The sequence below is a fragment of the Bos grunniens genome, chromosome 11, assembly GCF_055505025.1.
Source record: "Bos grunniens cultivar Pamir isolate PY7600 chromosome 11, Bosgru_T2T1.0, whole genome shotgun sequence".
NCBI classification, from domain to species: Eukaryota; Metazoa; Chordata; class Mammalia; order Artiodactyla; family Bovidae; genus Bos; species Bos grunniens.
In genome coordinates, this window is record NC_141175.1 from 106,528,687 (window position 1) to 106,544,072 (window position 15,386).

At 46.1% G+C, this 15,386-nt stretch overlaps 2 long non-coding RNA genes across 2 annotated transcripts in view; one reads left to right on the forward strand and one right to left on the reverse strand.

Moving 5' to 3' along the window:
* The window catches only part of LOC147363805 (uncharacterized), a 38,282-nt gene extending 23,716 nt beyond the window's left edge, over positions 1–14,566 (forward strand). The window contains exon 2 of the long non-coding RNA XR_015137450.1: positions 11,815–14,566. This is a non-coding gene — a long non-coding RNA (uncharacterized LOC147363805). The remainder of the gene's footprint in view (positions 1–11,814) is intronic.
* Positions 1–15,386, reverse strand: part of LOC147363802 (uncharacterized) — a 122,674-nt gene that overhangs the window by 84,256 nt on the left and 23,032 nt on the right. The gene's annotated exons all lie outside the window — the stretch shown is intronic.

A 15,386-nucleotide genomic window follows, 5' to 3' on the forward strand; every position in this document is an offset into this window, starting at 1 on the left:
CATTCTCATCCCATTACAGCAGGGGTACATGCATTCAAGACGCCTTATTACTCTTGATGTTGACCTTGATCTTCTGGCCAAGGTAGTGTTTGTTGGGTTTCTCTAAAGCTTATCTTATTTACTTGGCTACTTTGGGTCTTAGTTGTGGCACGCGGGATCTTTGTTGAAGCTCATGGACTCTCTAGCTACGGCATGTAGGCTTAGTAGCTGTGGAGCATGGGCTTAGTTGCTCCGTGTATGTGGGATCTTTGTTAACCAACCAGGGATCGAACCTGCATCCCCTGCATTGCAAGGTGGATTCTTTACCACTGGGCCACCTGAGAAGTCCTTCAAGGTTCTTTTTCTCTCTTTCCACACTGTACTCTTGAAAGGCAGTTTCTGTGTACAGGAATTCTGCTCCACCTCCTTGGGGGCAGAGGATCTACATTAATTATCTGAAATTCCACTGTGTGGGAGATTTACCTATTCTCCATCTGTTTATTCATATTATCAGTATGAAATTTTCCATATTTATTTTATATTGGATTATTTATAATCCAAGACTATTTTATTGCTCACATTGTTTCAGCCTTGGCCCATGGGAGCTCTTTCTCGCAAAGGCTGTGTTCCTTGGACACACTTCCATCATTGCCTGTTCCATCATTGTGCTGTCTGCTTTTCTGAGCCCTTACTCTCTGACCCCAGAAGATGCTTCAGGCTCATCCTGCCCATCCCAGAAACAGCCATTTCTCCAAGAAGTCCTACTCCCTTTTACTGGAGAGTAGTCGTAAAGCCTAAGACCTGGGCACTAGGTGCGCCTACTTGCTACAGGGATGGCATTTCTTTCAGCACTTCTTAGCTGACAGAGCAAGTAAATCTGGGAATTGGGACTTGCCTGGTGGTTCAGGGGCTAAGACTCCATGATCCCAATGCAGGGGGCCTAAGTTCAATCCCAGGTCAGGGAACTAGGCTCCACACGCCACAACTAAAGATTCCACATGCCGCAACTAAGACTCAGCACAGTAAAAAAATTAAAAAATTTAAAAAACGTAAGCATGGGTATTTATACTAACCCATATCTATAAATGGGCTTCCCTAGTGGCTCAGATGGTAAAGAATCTGCCTGCAATGCAGGAGATGAGGGTTCAATCCCTGGGTCGGGAAGATCCCCTGGAGAAGGGAATGGCTACCCACTCCAGTATTCTTGCCTGGAGAATCCCACAGACAGAGGAGCAGGCTATAGTCCATAGGATCACAGAGTTGGACATGACTGAGCAACTAACAATTTCACTTTTATATCTATAAATATGTTGTATGTGTCCATCTGTATCAATATTAAGCTAAACATGAGTCCCTGTGGAGGTCTACATTGCTAATCCACTGCTGCATAGATCATTTTAGCCTCTCCCCCTGGCCTGTCTGTAACCTCCCACTCCACTGATGAGAAACTTGGCTCCCAGGATCCGCCATCCATGTATCTAACTCTTCAGCTTCAGATTTCCTGACTCGAAGCTTCATTTCCCATACTCCCACGGTAACAACTTTCGTATCTCAGATTCCATTACAGGGACACATCACTGTTCATCTGTTTACTTGTTGCTATATTTGGGGACTGGGCTTCCCTGGGGGCTCAGAGGTTAAAGAGTCTGCCTCCAATGCGGGAGACCCGGGTTCGATCCCTGGGTCAGGAATATCCCCTGGAGAAGGAAATGGTAACCCGCTCCAGTATTCTTGCCTGGAGAATCCTATGGACGGAGAAGCCTGGTAGGCTACAGTCCACGGGGTCGCAAAGAGTCAGACACGACTGAGCGACTTCACCTTCACCTTCACCATATTTGGGGATTGTTTCTAGTCTTGAGCTATTCAAAGCAAAGCTGCTAGGGCTTCCCTGGCAGTCCAGTCAAGTTTAGGACTTGGCCTTGCAATGCAGGGGGTGCAGGTTCGACCCCTGGATGGGGAACTCAGATCCCACGAGCTTCCTGGCCAAAGAACCCAAACATAAAACAAACAACATTGACTCTACAGAAACGGAAACAATGAAGACTTTAAAAATGGTCCACATTAAAAATTAAACATTTTTAAAAAGTAAAGCCACTGTTAACATTCATGTGAGCAGACATGTGCTTTCATTTCTCTTGGGCAAATACGAAGAGTAGAGGGGCTGGGTCACAGGGCAACTGTATGCTTATTTTTCTAAGAAACTGCCCATCTGTTTTCCACAGTGGATGTGTTATATTTTGTGCCCACGGGCAGTGTATAAGGTGGCAGCCCCTCCACATTTCAATCAGTATTTTAAATTTCAGACATTCTAATCGGTGTGGAGTGTTATCTTGTATTGTAGTCTACACTTTATTTCCTAATTCCCAATGATATTGCGCTTATTTGGCCTTCATACATCTTCTTTGATGAAGTGTGTTTTCAATTCTTTTTCACATTTATAAAATTAGGTTGTTCTCTTATTACTGATTTTGAATTCTTTTTTTAATATTCCGGATGCAAATCTGTTGTTAGATATGTGACTTGCAAATATGTTCTAGTGTATGGCTTATCTCTTCGTCTTCTCAACAGTGTCTCTCACAGAGTAGAAGTCCTTAAATTTTATGAGGTCCAATGAATCCAACTTTTCATATGTCATGCTTTTGTTGTCAGATATCTAAAACCTTTTTGCCTAACCCAGAATTTCAGTTTCAGTTTCAGAGGCTCTCTGACTTTCTCTTCTGCCTAGAATTTTCTTCTGTATTTTCTTGTAGAACTTATACAGCTGTAGGTTTTTTGTTTTTTTTTTTAATTTAAGTGGAGGATAATTACTTTACAATATTGGATGGTTTTTGCCATACACCAACATGAATTGGCCATGGGTATACATGTGTCATGCCATCCTGAACCCCCTCCCACCTCCCTCCCCACCCTATCCCTCTGGGTTGTGCCAGAGCCTTGGCTTTGGGTACCCTGCTTCATGCATTGAACTTGCTCTGGTCGTCTAGTTTACATAGGGTAATGTACATGTTTCAGTGCTATTCTCTCAAATCCCACCCAGCTGTAGGTTTTAAAAGTTGACCTATGATTCATTTTGAGTTCATTTTTGTATACGGTGCGAGATATTCATCAAAGTTCAACCTTTCATGCATGTAGATATTCGATTGTTCCAGCATCACTTCACTTGTTTAAAGAGTATCTTTTTTCTACTGAACTGCCTTTGCATCCTAGTTGAAAATCAACTGATCTACTTCTAAAACACAGATTCTGTTCTGTTGATCCATCTGCATGTCAATACCACATTGTTTCATTCTTATAACTTTACAATAAGATCTAAAATCAGATAGTGTTAGTCCTCCAAATTTGTTCTTCTTTTTCAAAAATCCTTTAGCTATCCCAGGTCTATTATGTTTTCTTTTAAATTTGAGGATCAGTTTATCAATTTCTAAAAAAAAACCCACATACACACACACAAAGTCTTTGAGGATTTTTGACCGAGATTGCATTGAATTGATATATCAACTTAGAGAAAAATCATCTTAAAAATATTGAGTGTTGTGACCCAGAACATGTATATCTTTCTATGTATTTAGGTTTTATTTCATTCTTCTCAGCAATACTTTGTAGTTTTCAGCATGTGCTGTGCTCAGTTGCTCCGTCGAGTCCAGCTCTTTGCAATCATGGACTGTAGCCCGCCAGGCTCCTCTGTCCATGGGAATTCTCCAGGCAAGAATACTGGTGTGTGTTGCCATTCTTTTCTCCAGGGATCTTCCCAATCCAGGGATTGAGCCCAGGTCTCCTGCATTGCAGGCGGATTTTTTATCATCTGAGCCACCAGGGAAGCCCAATAACACTGTAATGGGTAGCCTATCCATTCTCCAGGGGAACTTCTGACCCAGGAATCAAACTGGGGTCTCCTGCATTGCAGGCAGATTCTTTGCCAGCTGAGCTACCAGGGAAGCCCAGTTTTCAGCATACTTTCAAATCTGTTGCCAGATTTATTCTTAAATATTTCCTATTTTTTAGATTACTATCAGTGGTATTTTTCAATGTCTGATTGTCCATTCCTGGTACATAAAAATGCAAGTGATTCTCTTATTGATCTTAGATCCTGCCCATTTTGGACTCAGTTCTAGTAAGTTTTTGTAGATTCATATAGTTTTGCCATATTTGTTTGTTTCATGCAAGAGGATAAATCTGGTCCCTGTTACTCCATTTCACTGTGATTAGAGGTATGGAGGCTCTGCTTTTTGAAAAGTGTGTCTACTAAGATGAGGCAGGGCATGGGGAGAGAGGTTGTTTGAAGTCAGGGTACAGTGTCAGCAAGACCCAGCACACATCGGAAATCATGAGTCTAGTCTGCTCTGGCTGAGGCCCACGGATGCGGAGGGTATTTCTCAGAAACCTCTGCCCTGGTAAGTAAGAGTAAGATATGTGAGGTCTCGGTTCGGGAGTGCCCTCTGCAAATGCATGTGTTAAATCAAAGATGATTTAGTGTCCATCATTAAAGGACACTTCCCAAAGTATGGGACATCCATGCAACAGAATACTCTCCAGCCACCAAAACATGTCAAATAAGCTCACTGGCATGGAAAAAACACTTGTGGTCTATGACAGGATTGGATTTTAATGCTGCATAAATCACTGCAGATGGTGACTGCAGCCATGAAATTAAAAGACGCTTACTCCTTGGAAGGAAAATTATGACCAACCTAGATAGCATATTGAAAAGCAGAGATATTACTTTGCCAATAAAGGTCCGTCTAGTCAAGGCTCTCATTTTTCCAGTGGTCATGTACGGATGTGAGAGTTGGACTGTGAAGAAAGCTGAGTACCAAAGAATTGATGCTTTTGAATGGTGGTGTTGGAGAAGACTCTTGAGAGTCCCTTGGACGGCAAGAAGGAGGTCCAACCTACTCCATCCTAAAGGAGATCAGTCCTGGGTGTTCATTGGAAGGACTGATGCTGAAGCTGAAACTCCAATACTTTGGCCACCTCATGTGAAGAGTTGACTCATTGGAAAAGACCCTGATGGGATTGGGGGCAGGAGGAGAAGGGGACGACAGAGGATGAGATGGCTGGATGGCATCAGCGACTCGACGGACATGAGTTTGAGTGAACTCCGGGAGCTGGTGATGGACAGGGAGGCCTGGCGTGCTGTGATTCATGGGGTCACAAAGAGTCAGACACGACTGAGCAACTGAACTGAACTGAACCATTTATCACAAACCTGGGCAGTGTAAAGCAACACCCATTTATTATCTCACAGTTCTGTAGGTGTGGAGTCCAGGTAGGCTCACTGGCGTGTCTGCTTGGGGTCCCACAAGCTGAAATCAGGGTGTCAGCTAGCCTATGCACTTATCCTGAGGTTGAAGGGAAGGATGATCTGCTTACAGACGCTTTAAAGTTGGCAGAATTCAGTACTCTGTGACTCTGGAGCTGAGATCTCCATCTCCCTGCTGGCTGCCAACTAGGGTCTTTCTCAGCTCCCAGATGGCTCCCCTGTTGCCTTAGCTTGTGGCCTCACCTTCAAAGACACCAATGGACATCAAATCCCTCCTATGCTTTGAGTCTCTCTGACTTCTCCTTTTGCCTTTAAGGGCACATGGGATTCCCCCTGGAATCTTCTAGACAATCCAGGATCACCTGCCTATATTAAAATCAACTAACTAATAACCTTAAATTAAACCTACCAAGTTCTTTTGTGCCAAGTAAGGTAATCTTTTCATGGGCATGGTAGCTCATGGTATTCATAGTTCTGGGGTTTAGGCATAGAATCTTGGGGGGCCAATTTTACAATTCTGCATTATATAGTTACCAACTAAGGCCAGATATGATATAGTATGTGCAATATTATGTTTTTGTAAGAAAAAAATGCAATAAAAAACCATGGGTTATATTTATTTTCTTCTTTATCCTTGATTTTTTTTTTTAACAATAAACACATATTGCTGGATAATATGAAGAGTTTACACAACACTCAAACCCATAAAACTTCACTGGCAAGATGGAACTCAAGGTATATTTTCCCACAGACAAAAATGTTTTGGGGTGACTAGAGTCCTATGACATTCCACAAAAGACGTAATTCTAAAACTCCATGCTCCATGGATTATTTCTAGCAGGCACTAAATTCCAAGTTCTAATCAGGATGCCAAGAATAAACGACTCTTACTCCCTCATCCCCCAAACCCTAAGAGGCATCAGCGGGCAAGGGGGCTGGTGATCAGAAGCTATTAATAAATGAAGAGACCATGCTCTGATGTCGCAAGAACACCTGCCTCAAGAAAGGAGGCGGCGGAGCCCCTTACAGCATGGCGGCGCTGGCGCTGGCCTCGCTGCTGTTCAGCTGCTCAGCCGTGTCCCGACTCTGCAACTCCATGGACTGCAGCCCTCAAGGCTCCTCTGTCCATGGGACTTTCCAGGCAAGAACACTGGAGTGGGTTGCCATTTCCACCTCCAGAGGGTCTTCCCAACCCAGGGATCGAACCCAAGTCTCCTGTGTCTCCTGCATTGGCAGGTGGATTCTTTACCACTGAGCAACAAGGAAGTCCAGGAAAGCCCTGGACTTGTGTGCATGTGTGCAAAAGCGTGTGCACATTAGCAAATGAGGGAGTGTGTGCATGCAGGGCTGGGAGCTGCAGGTGATCTGCACTGACTTGGGCTATCTCTTCCCAAGAGGAGAAACGTCTGCTATGCAAATTCTTGTATGAGAATACGGGTTTTACTGAAAATAAGGAACCTGCAGAGGCATGAGAATTTATTTTACGACTTTCCACTCTGTAATTCTCTCTTCATCCCGGATGGGCCCTCCTGGAGCAGCCACTTCCGCCTCCCCCCAGCCACTGCACTCCCCATCCTCACTCACTGCACAGGCTTGCTTATTCTCTCTCTAGCTCATTTGGTTGGTTGGTTGGTTGGTTGGTTTGGTGGGGACTCTTTTCTCCATCCTCTCTTGGACCACTTCTCCATGATCTCCCTGCCCCCAAATGAGAAACAGCCTTTGATGTCCTTTGGTGATGAGTGGTTAAACACTACAAATCATGGTACATCTATCATGGAATAGCCCTCAGCAATCCAGAGGGAGGTTGGGTATCCATACACCCAACAACGTGGATGAATTTCCAGAGAGTTACGCTGAGCAAAAAAGACATATGGACCACGACCCCATTTATAAAATATTCTTGAAATGGTAAAATTATAAAAAGGGAACAGACCACTAGTTGCCAGGGTTGAGGGAGAGGAGGGAGTGAGTTATAAAAGGGCAGACTGAGAGATCCTTCTGGTGAAGGAAATAAAACATACCTTGACTGTGGTGATGGATACACAAACGCACTCATGGGATATAACTGAATAGAACTAACTGCATGCATGTGCACCTGTGTGTGCACACACACACCAATGAATATACATAAAAGTGCAGCGATGTCAGTATTCTGGCCGTGATATCCTACTATGGGTCGGCAAGATGTTACTTTTGGGGAAGCGGCATTAAGGGTACACAGGATTTCTCTGATTTATTTCCTACAACACATATGAGTTTCCAACTACCTCACAGTGAAACTTTAATTGGGAAAAAAAAGTGAAGGATAAAGAAAGATTTTTCTCAGGCAAACAAAAACAGAGGGCGTTCATTGCCAGGAGATGTACCCTGCAGGGGATGCTAAAGTGGGTTTTTCAGGCAGAAGGAAAGTGATGGAGGTCAGACACTTGGAGCTGCAAAAGGCAGAGACGAGTGTAGAAGGAGGAAGAAATGGAGCTAAAAGAACATCTTTCACTTTTCTTATTCTCTGTTGATCTAAATTCCTAGCTATGACTTTGCAGCTTTCTTCTTAGACTTTGAAGCTAATTCTTTGGGCCAGTGTCAAGCATGTTTCCTGAAAGCTTTCAGGCTTCAGGCAGACTCTGTGTTCTTAGGCCCATGGCAGGAAGACACAAGGGTCTCCCAAGCGTGCCGCAGCTTCTCCCAGGCATGATCCTCCTTCTCCCTGAGGAACCATGACAGTATTTATGGGAGGGGGCCCACTGAGCCCTCAGCACGTGGATGCTCTCCAAGGCCACTCGCAGCCTCAGTTCTGCCTTTTAGTGCTGTGTGACCTTCGGCAAGTCACTTAAGCTCTCTGGTTCCAGGTTTCATCGTTTCTGTGGTGGTTGTGCTGGGCCTTCACTGCTTTGCAGGGGCTTTCTCCAGTTGCGGTGAGGCAGAGCTACTCTCCATTGGCTGTGCGCAGGCTTCTCCTTACGGTGACTTCTCATTGCAGAGCACAGCTCTAGGGCGCGTGGGCTCAGCAGTTGCTGTGTACAAGCTTAGTCGCTCTGCGGCAGGTGGAATCTTCCCAGACCAGGGACCAAACTCGTGTCGCCCGCACTGGAAGGTGGATTCTTATCCACTCTACCACCAAGGAAGTCCCAGATCTCATATTTAACAGTACTTTTCCGGGCAGTGGTGGCAGTTATAAGATATGGGATAGAGCCTGCCACATAGGTACTAAAACATGTTCCTCCCTTACTAAGATGTATATGACCGTTCCTCCTACTGGGTACACAGCTGGCACTCATGGAGGAGATCCCATTCCTTGACAAAATTCCCGTGTGAGGCTACAGTGCTTTGTCCTCTCCTGAAAGCCTGTCCTTGGCAGGGAGGCAAACATAACTATCAGTTATCCCCAACATAACTTCTCAGTTGTCCTCAAAACTCAGGCTGGGGACTAGCTTCATGGGAGGCCCTGAAGTTTAAGGAAGCAGTTCTAGACCCAAACCACCTAAAGAAACAGCCACCCTGACACCTCCCTCCTCCCCAAACCCCTTGAGTAGAAGCCTTGTGCTGCCTTCTCAAAGCTCCAAAACCTTTGCAGCTTGATTTTAATACAATTCTACAGTCCATTCTAGAGACCCAGCAGTCAGAATAGCATCTCTAAAATGAAAATTTTTCTAGGTTCCATATATATGTATGTATGTATGTATATATGTATATATATATGGGTTAATATACGATATTTGTTTTTCTCTTTCTGACTTACTTCACTCTCTATGACAGGCTCTAGGTTCATCCATGCGTGCTCTGTCGCTAAGTCATGTCTGATCCACGTCTCTACAAATGACCCCCTTTTGTTTCTTTTTATGGCCAGAAAAATAGCACTGATGAACTCATTTGCAGTGCAGGAATACAGATGCAGACAGAGAAAAGACGTGTGGACACAGAGAGGGCAGGGAAGGTGGGATGAATTGGGAGAGAAGTGCTGACATATATACATGACCAAGTGTAAGATGGAGAAGGAAATGGCAGCCCTCTCCAGTGTTCTTGCCTGGAGAACCCCTTGGACAGAGGAGCCTGGCGGGCTACAGTCCACGGAGTTGCAGAACCGGCTATGACTGAGTGACTGACCCTGTAACGTGTGTGCGTACAGCAGCTAGCTGTGGGAAGCTGCTGTGTACCACAAGGAGTTCAGCCTGGGGCTCTGTGATGACCTGGGGAAGGGGGTGGTGGGGTAGAAGGCTCAAGAGGGAGAGGATATATGTGTATTTATAGTGGATGCACTTCATTGTACAGCAGACACTATCACATTATCAAGTAATTATGTTGCTGTTCAGTCACCAAGTTGTGTCTGACTCTTCACAACCGCATGGACTGCAGCATGCCAGGCTTCCCCGTCCCTCGCCGTCTCCCAGCGTTTGCCCAAGAAAGCAATTATACTCCAATTTAAAAAAATAAATTAATAAATAAAATGAAAATCAGGTTGTGTCAGGCTTCCACTCCCTAAATCCACACAGTGGCTCATGCTGTACTTGAAACAAGAGCTGCTCATCAGGAAGGCTTGTTCACAAAGCCCGAGACCTGACACAGCCTCCTCTCCCTCTGCTCCTCTGGGGGCTCACATCATTCCAGCCACCCTCACTTTCTCTCTGGCTTTCAAATCCACGAGTGCCTCAGGGCCTTTGCACTTGCTGACTCTCTGCTTGAACTGCTCTTTCCTTGACCTGAGCTTATCTCCAGTGTCAGCAGGCAGGCTTCCCTGACCTTTGTCTAAAACAGATGCCCTCCCTCCCCCGCAGCAGCCTACTCTCCCCTCTCTGTTTGTCCCACGCACTCCCCACAATCTGAAAATGTCACATCATTTACATATTTACTTGATTTTTGGCAGGGGGAGGGGGGCTTCTAATTTTTGCCTGTTTCCTCCTTCAAGAACATCAGCTCTGTGGGACGAGGGACCGTGACCCTTTGGACCTAGTGTCCAGATGTGGGCCAGGCATGTGGTGTGGGTGGTTTCTAATACTGATTTGTAAGTGGAGAACTGTTCCTCCCCTCCTGGCACAAGTAACTCATGCCTGCATAGGCTCCTGATCCCTGGAGAACCATCAGTGGATCCCAAGCCATTCCCAGACCACACTCTGGGAAGCTTGCCCAAGGGAAACGAGCCCACGACCCCAGACAGTCATGTCTGGTGTTAGGGCCCAAAGACAAAGACTTTTCAGGCCAGGCTGGGGGGCCCAAGGCAAGAGATGCTGAGTAAGGGGGCACTGAACACGTCACCCCTGCGTGGGTCGCATGTGCAGTCAGGTAGCCAGGTTGTTTGGGATTAGGGAGCGCTGCCAATTCAGCTGCCACTAAGGCAAAGGGATTGTACCTGGGGAAGATTTATTTTTCCTGCTCCATATCTCATGTCACCCTCATGTCCCCTCCCCTTCTCCCGCTGGCTGAGCTGCACACCACTCCCTCCGTGGTCATGATACTTCAGCCAAGACCAGAGCGACTCCCCACGGCCCCCTGCTCCCCACCAATATGTACAGATGTCTGGGTATCCAAGGAGGAACATTTGTCAGGAGGCTCCAGGAGACAGATGACTATTCCATAAAGATTTCATTTTTGTTGGAGTCCATCCACGTCTCTATATTGTCATAAAAAGTCAATAGGAAACTTCCATTTAGAAAAAAAAAAAAAAGAGGCACAATTAAAAAGAAATAGGGACAGCTCCAAGAGAGGTTGAAGATTAAAGACCGAGAGGCCCAGGGCAGGCAGGGGAATTTTATGAGCTACCAAAGAAAGAAAAACACACCACACAGAAAATGTGCCCGGCAGAAACTTGTCTTGGCAGCCTTAGCTGAGTCGAGCCGGCCAGTCTGGAGTGCTGATCTCTGCAGACCCTAGCGTGGGGGCAGGAGCTTGGGGTCTGCTCAGGGTGCAGCTGTGTGCCTGGCCTCTAGCTGGAGAGGGGCTCGGACCCCCAAGAAACACTGCAGCTGCCGCAGTTGGGAGCCACTGAGGCATTAGACCTCTGAAACGGTAGAAACACGCCCACCTGGGAGCCACAGAGGTCAGCAGCCCGAAGCAGATTAAACCTTCGTAGGTTCAGAATCTAGGACTCTTCTGAGATGCTCTTGAATTAGCCCTCATGGAATTTTCCAGATTCCAAGAATATGGAGTTAGACTTCCTCAGGTTTGAGAGACTGAATATACAAATGGACAATGACCAGGCCAAATATAAAAAGAGAACTCTGGGGTTTCCCTGGTGGTCCAGTGGTTAGGACTCTGTGCTTCCACTCCAGGGGGCACAGGTTCGATCCCTGGTTGGGGAACTAAGATCCTGCATGCTGTGGGCATAGCCAAAAAAATTTTTTTAATTAAATAAAAGCAGAATTCTGCCCCATAACCTATAGCAACCTGCTCAGGAAACCAAGCCCTTATTCACAGCCAACAGCCCAGGAAACCAGCCTGCTCTAAGTCAGACTCACAGGAACCCAGATTGCTGTTTTGCTTGACAATCCAGGAAGATAAACAGTCATTGCTGTAACCATCAAAATGGCCAGGACTTGATGAATCACTGACAGCTTCTCTAATTTTTGTCCCCACATCCAACTTAGGACCAACACGAGAAAGCCAGATAAAAGCCCTAATCAATTACACAGGATGTCCGGTCCTATGTAGCCTGCCTCCAGATCCAGTATGCCAACAGCCTCCAGATCCACTGTGCCAACAGCCTCCAGACCCACTGTGCCAACAGCCTCCAGACCCACTGTGCCAACAGCCTCCAGACCCACTGTGCCAACAGCCTCCAGACCCACTGTGCCAACAGCCTCCAGACCCACTGTGCCAACAGCCTCCAGATCCACTGTGCCAACAGCCTCCAGACCCACTGTGCCAACAGCCTCCAGACCCACTGTGCCAACAGCCTCCAGACCCACTGTGCCAACAGCCTCCAGACCCACTGTGCCAACAGCCTCCAGACCCACTGTGCCAACAGCCTCTGATCCCTTCTCACCCCTCCCTCACTATAAAGCTTTCCCATCCGCTTGCCTTTGAGTCTCTGCTACATGCAAGTGATGGTGGCTGACTCCCTTTCTCTAGCAAGCTCTGAATAAATTGGCTGATCTTCGAGTCTTCCCACAGGTTAAATGCCCCTCTCCCACCTTATCAGATCACTTCCAGACTCTGAGCCTCTGTCCGGGCATCTCAGTCATGAGTCAACGGCAGTGAGGTTGCCTCCATGGCTGGTCACAAAGGATTCATGAGGTCATTCATGTATGGCTCCTGGCAGGATACCTGGCATACAGTTACTGCTCAATGAATACTGACCATCATTTTTATTATGACGTCATTGCTAATCACCCTTCAAGAACCTTAGAGATGATCTCCTGGAACTGTTCTGATGACCAATCTGGGAAGAATGAAAGCTAAGTCAATTGAGATTCATTGGTTTCAAGCCTTAAGTTAAAGTGGAAGCTTGGAGCTTGGTGCAGCCAGGGAGCAGCCAGGGCTCTTTGGAGAGGAAGCTGATAGGACCTGGAAATTCGATATCTCCACTGAGGTGGGTGGAAGGAAGCCAAAGGGACTTCTATCTACAGGGCAGGATTTAATACTAGGCTCTTAACCAACTCTGTGGATTATGCAGGGATTATCAGGCCCATTTTACAGATAAAGAAACTGAGGCTCATAAGAGGTTAAGTGAATCTCTCAGTCACATGGGTACGTCTTGAATCCTAAGGTGCTTGGGATTAGAATAAGCCAGGGAGAGGGAGTCTTCCCATAGAGTGTGGAGACCACAGAATCAGAGGCAGTGCAGGACAGGGAGAGTGTCAGTAGGTCCCAGCAAGGGTCCTGGCAGAGAGAGCCCAGTGGCCCAGACAGACCAGGGCGACCAGACATGAGGAATGGGCTGCGGCTGCAATGGGTCAGCCTTGGTCTCTTGTGTGGGCTTCTGGGCAGGACTGGAGGGGACAGGGTGAGCTCCTGAGCAAACTCTCATGTCAAAGAGCCAAGCTCAAGGGAAGAGGCTAGAGGGGTTCAGGAACCAGACCAAAGGCAGAGGGTGGATTTTAGAACTTGGCTGCAAGGCCAGCCAATGACCTAGATGACATTCAACTTACTAAACTGGCTCTTGAACTCCTCTGCACTAAGACAGGCCCTGCCCTGAGGTCCAAAACCTTGATGACCTGCAGATGCAAACAGATGGCTGTGGCTGTGGGGAGCTGAGCAGGTGAGCCCAGAGGCCAACCTCACTCGAGTCTGTACACCCACACGCATTTACAGAGCTGCACCAATGGTGCTGATCAGTAAGCAGGGAAGACACGACAAATGAATGCCGTCCTAGAACCAGCCTGGAAGGATATGTAGGAAACTGGTAACGGGAGAAGAAAATCAACCTTCGGATCAGAGTTAGGGGGCTTTTGGTGCTTGAGGATTTTTACAATGTGTATATGTTAACTTTCAAAAAATAATTATGACAAAAGACTACCCTCGTTAATGAGGATGAAAAAAATTATAGAGTTGAAAAGACAGTTGAGAGACCAAGAAAAGACGTTGAAAGACAGTACAGGGACCCAAACCACAGTCTAGGAGGTCCATCTGCTCTGTGTCTCAACACCCCTACCTGGGCATGCGGACAAGAATTGTGTATCTTTGGCTCCAGCAAGAAAAGCCTGGATGAACAGCATGTACAGGCCAGGGCCAAGGGGGCAGGGGGTAGCTAGGCTTTCCTTTCATCTTAATAAATGGAAAATTGGGACCCCTTTTAGCAATTAGAAATGTATAATAAACACAGAGAAAGGAAGCAAAATAATAATTGTAAAAACGATGATGGCTCACATTTATAGAGTACTTTCTATATCAATTGTAAATGTGCATATGTGCTCAGTTGCTCGGTCATGTCTGACTCTTTGTGACCCTGCAGGCTGTAGCCCAGCAGATTCCTCTATCCATGGGATTTTCCCAGAAACAATACTGGAGTGGGTTGCCATTTCCTTCAACATGGCAGGTCCCGTTTAAGAATTTCTTACATAACAGCTGGCACTCCCCTGATGGTCCAGTGGTGAAGACTTTGCACTTCCACTGCAGAGGGCATGGGTTTGCTCCCCAGTCAAGGAACTAAGATCCTCTATGCCAGGGGTGGGGGGGGAGAATTTGTCATACATAATAGCTAATACAATCCTAATAATGATGAGATAGGTACTATTATTGTCATATTTTACAGATGGGGAAACTGAGGACCAGACAAGCAATTACCCAAGATCACACAGCCAGTATGTGTTGCAGCTGGGATTAAGTCAAGTATTCTGGCTTCAGGGCCCACACGTATTTTTATATGTGTCCTGATAAAAGAAATTTTCACATATTGAAGTATGGGGAAGTCATTCTGCCTTTTACATGAGTTAACCTGAATTTCATGCTATCATAGCCTGTTTGTGGCGTATCAAACATACATTGTATATATACTTTAATTATAAAAGAAAAAGGTTCATTGGTCAGAAGTAAAGGATGTCTATGTTAAAAATAAAGATCAAATGCTCTTCCTGCAATGCCCATGCTGGTCGTCCTTGGATGATATGACTCTCATCCCAGGTGCCAAGGCCATATTGACTCACTTTATACATGTTGATCTATTTTTTTAAAACCTTGACAGACTGTATCCATGACTCGTTTAATGTTCTTTGTTATGACAACATATTAAACTGCTGAAAACCATTCTTCTCCCAAGCAGATCCTCTGAGAGGTTGTCTTCTGGGCTATAACAGTCCTCATTTTGGCTCAAATAAAACTGTTTTTGATTCTGATTACAGATTGTTTATTGATTATTTCTGTCAACAGTCCAAAGCATTCAGCTTCTCAAATCCTTTTATTTGAAGAGCTCAGATGAAAGTAGGGGGAAAAAACACACAATTCACAGATCCAAATGGACTGGCCTGAAGTCTAAGAGGTCCCCTGGCCCTGTTTTCACCCCACATATAATTCCTTAAGAGACGGTCCGAGTGGATCTGAAGCCCCAGCGGGAATCGTCTACCTGGCTCAGAGGACTGCAGGGATGGGGAACAGACCCCTTTCCCATCTTACCTGTGAATGCCCCACCATCAGGCCTGGCATCCCACAACTGGAGAGGCCACCGGCCTGGTCTGCCTCCAGCCTTGTTCTCTGGATAGACAAGCCAGGTCCCAGACTGAAA